The following is a 3,979-nucleotide window of genomic DNA, read 5'->3' as shown; positions in this document are numbered from 1 at the left end:
CGAGCCACTTGGCAAGCGGCTTGCTAAGCCAGCCGTTCCGTAACATGGAGGTGCTTAAGCACACACCCGAGCCACTTGGCAAGCGGCTTGCTAAGCCATCTGTTCCGTAACATGGAGGTGCTTAAGCACACACCCGAGCCACTTGGCAAGCGGCTTGCTAAGCCAGCCGTTCCGTAACATGGAGGTGCTTAAGCACACACCCGAGCCTCTTGGCAAGCGCCTTGCTAAGCCAGCCGTTCCGTAAAAATGGAGGTGTTTAAGCACACGACCGAGCCCCTTGGCAAGCGGCTTGCTAAGCCAGCCGTTCCGTAAAAATGGAGGTGTTTAAGCACACGACCGAGCCCCTTGGCAGGCGGCTTGCTCAGCCAGCCGTTCCGTAAAAATGGAGGTGTTTCAGCACACGACCGAGCCCCTTGGCAAGCGGCTTGCTCAGCCAGGCTTTCTGTAACATGGAGGTGTTTAAGCACACGACCGAGCCCCTTGGCAAGCGGCTTGCTAAGTCAGGCGTTCCGTAACATGGAGGTGCTTAAGCACACACCCGAGCAGATTGTTTGATTCCGTTTGACTGCAGACCTCTGATTTGACTGGCAAATCTATTTTATGTTGTGCTGAGTGATCCCCCCCCCCCACCCTTCTCCAGCAGGGGTCAGTAAACCACTTGCGCTGTACCGCGTGTGCAGCCCAAAATCGCAAGCCGTCTCTCCACCCTCTCGCCGAGGGGGACGGGGATTGTTTTCTGCCCATGACATCATGACCCTGGGCACGAAATCCCAGCACGTATGCACAGTTTGGTGGAGATTGGCCTAGCCATTTTTCCGATTCCACAATTATCAGACGTTCTTCGACACGTACACACATACACGCAGATAATTCCCCTATTTTAGATGATGATGCACCGTACTCTGTTTCAGAGTGTCGTTGCTTCCGAAGGAGCTTTCTGAGCAAGGGCCACACTGGGTGGTTTGCCACTGCTTCCTCAGCAGCACTTAGGGCAGGAATTTGTAAGTTGTTCCTGATGCCGGCGATAACTCGCCTACTCTTCGCAAAGGACACCATGTGACTTTTAACGTCCACCAACTAATGCTGCCAGTTGTGATGTCCGGTTGAAGGTCAACCCGAGGGACGGCACACACGTTGATGAATCACCCTGCTTGTGAAACACCAGGATGGCAGTTTATAGCTGGTTCAGGATTCAAACCCAGGCTCGAAAGCTGAGAGATGAGTGAGGAAGTAAGTGGTAAGTTTTATATTCCTCATAATTTTCTTAAGTTTTCAAACTTTAAAAAAAAAAAAATTCCCACTATATTAAGTTAATAGTAGGTTTTCCTAAAACATATTTTCCTCGTAATTGCACATGCTTCGATAATGAAAACATAGGGACAATACCCCTGGGTGCTCATCTGATGGTGGCTGGATAAGATAACTAGGGAACCACTGGTTGGCATGGATGACCCACAAAATATGTAACAGAGAAGAAAGTAAATACCTTTGGATTCATTTTTCATGCCCTGAACAAACTTTGGCACATCGCAGGCCATAAAGGTTGTGGTCAAATTTCATCAAAATTGTGTGTGTGGTTTCAGAGAAGAAAGGAAATACCTATTTTGGGGGCAACCCCCCCCCAAAAAAAACACCTTTGGACCCCGATTTTTTTTTTAATTGGTGTGAAGAATCTTTGGTACATCATAGGTGATGAAGGTTGCGGTCAAGTTTCATCGAAATTGTATCTGTAATTTCAGAGAAGTTGAAAGTATTTGTGGAGGGACGGACGGACGGACGATGCACCATCCCACAAGCTCTCCAGAACTACCTTCCAGGTGAGCTAAGAAAAAGGTTGTCGTATCTTGGACGATGACGATGAGTATCTCATTCGTACAACTTTTTCAACATACTCCTTGTACCCAAACTGGTGTCAGTAGTCCTTAAATGGTGCAATTAGTCTGTCAGATCCATGGTCAGGATTGGTGGTGCCTATAATCTTCCATGTCATGATGACGTTCCACACATTTGATTTGAGGGTAGCTGCATCTGGATTGTACAAAGTCCTCTACGAGCCTAAGGTGACCATCAAAGAAAGCGATTGAGTTTGGTTTATACACTTTTGTAAACACCTCGTGAAACTTTTCCATAGTAATTAAGTCCCACTGTGTTGGTCACTTGAGTCTGTCTGTCTGTCTCTGTCGAGGTTTGCATGATAACTCAAAAATGCACTTTTTGAAATTTCATAATTTTATCATATATTCCACAGTGACGCAGGTTTGATTAAAATTTGATGCTTTCCATGAATAATTTTTACAAAGAATAAAACATGTTTTTCACCCTTTATCACATGGACATATACAGAGACATGACAGAAGTAAATAGACACCTTAAATTTCTTCATTTCATCCATATAACACAGTTTTACTCAGTGATTTGTATGAATATTTGACTTTGTTTGACAATTGTATGACAATTGTCTTGTCTCATATGACAATTAACTATGCCTCGAGCCCAGGGAGCACACAAACTTTCCGATTATCAAAGAGGACGAATTGTTGGCCGATCGGAAGGTGGAGTCAGCCAGCATCAGAAAGCTTAGAACCTTGGCATTCCACTTTCTACGGTCAATCAATATACCAGCGAAGGCAAGGAATCCACAGCTTCCCGTTCTGGTCGATCTGGGTCCTCAGAAAGGTGTCTTTGAGCTGTCAAGTTGTCCATTGAGAAAAACTCCCTGTTGCAAGGCAGCAGGTGTTGCAGAGGAAGTCCAGGTTAGCTCAAGAACTGCTGTGCAGTAACGTCATCAACTGGGCTATTAATACTATGGGAGAGCAGCTTCGAGAAAACCTCTTCTTAGACCAGTCAACATTCAAAGGAGAAAAAGTGAGATGACAAGATGGCCAACAGACCCTTGGAATTTTGGCAAACTGTAATTTTTTGAAATGAGTTCCAATTTACTCAATTTTCTGTCAGTGGATGCGTATGGGTCTGGAGACTTCCCAGTCAAGAGTTCTCTTTGAATCAATAGCAGCCAACTGTCAAACACGGTGGTTTTTCAGTGATGGTGTGGGGAGCAATCTGGAGCACTGGTCGGTCAGAGCTTGTGGAGTGTGTTGGCAACATCAACTGTACAATATACATTTCTATCCTTGAGGATGGACTTCTCCCCGTCTTCTCCACTGGTCAGATGGTCAAAATCAACACTCTGTTGATGGACGATGGAGCTCCATGCCACACTGCAAAAAACACCAAAGAATGGCAGGACAGAAAAGGGTTCAAGTGACTTCCACGGCCAAGTCAGTCTCCTGACATGAATCCCATTGAACACCTCTGGGCCATATTGGATTGAGCTGTGCGGAAAAAGTCCAGGAAACCAACATCACGGGCAGAATTGCTAAATCTTTCGTGTGAAGCCTGGGCAGAAATCCCACAAGAGAAAATTTCAGTACTCGTTAGTTCTTTGCCTGAAAGAGTAAAAGCATTGAAATCTGCAAATGGCAAGTCCACAAAACACTAATGTATGTATTAAAATGGATCAAATATACTTCAAATGCTTAATAAATAAGTTATTTTAAAATTATGGTGTCTATTTACTTCTCTCATGTCTCTGAACACTACATGGCCAAGAGTATGTGGACACCTGCTCGTCCAACATCTCATTCCAAAATCATGGGCATCAATATGGAGTTGGTCACCCCTTTGCTACTATAAGAGCCTCCACTATGCTGGGAAGGTTTTCCACCAGATGTTGGAACATTGCTGCGGGGATTTGCTTCCATTCAGCCACATGAGCATTTGTGAGGTCAGGCACTGATGTTGGGCGATTAGGTCTGGCTCGCAGTCGGCATTCCAATTGATCCCAAAGGTGTTTGATGGGGTTGAGGTCAAGGCTCTGTGCAGGCCAGTTAAGTTCTTCCACACCGATCTCGACAAAGCATTTCTGTATGGACTTCGCTTTGTGCACGGGGGCGTTGTCATGCTGAAACAGGAAAGGGCC

Source organism: Eptatretus burgeri, chromosome 8 (assembly GCF_056783735.1).
Source record: "Eptatretus burgeri isolate ZD-2024b chromosome 8, Ebu_testis_v1, whole genome shotgun sequence".
Taxonomy (NCBI): domain Eukaryota; kingdom Metazoa; phylum Chordata; class Myxini; order Myxiniformes; family Myxinidae; genus Eptatretus; species Eptatretus burgeri.
The sequence above is the reverse complement of the archived record's forward strand: the minus strand, read 5'-3'. Positions refer to the sequence as shown.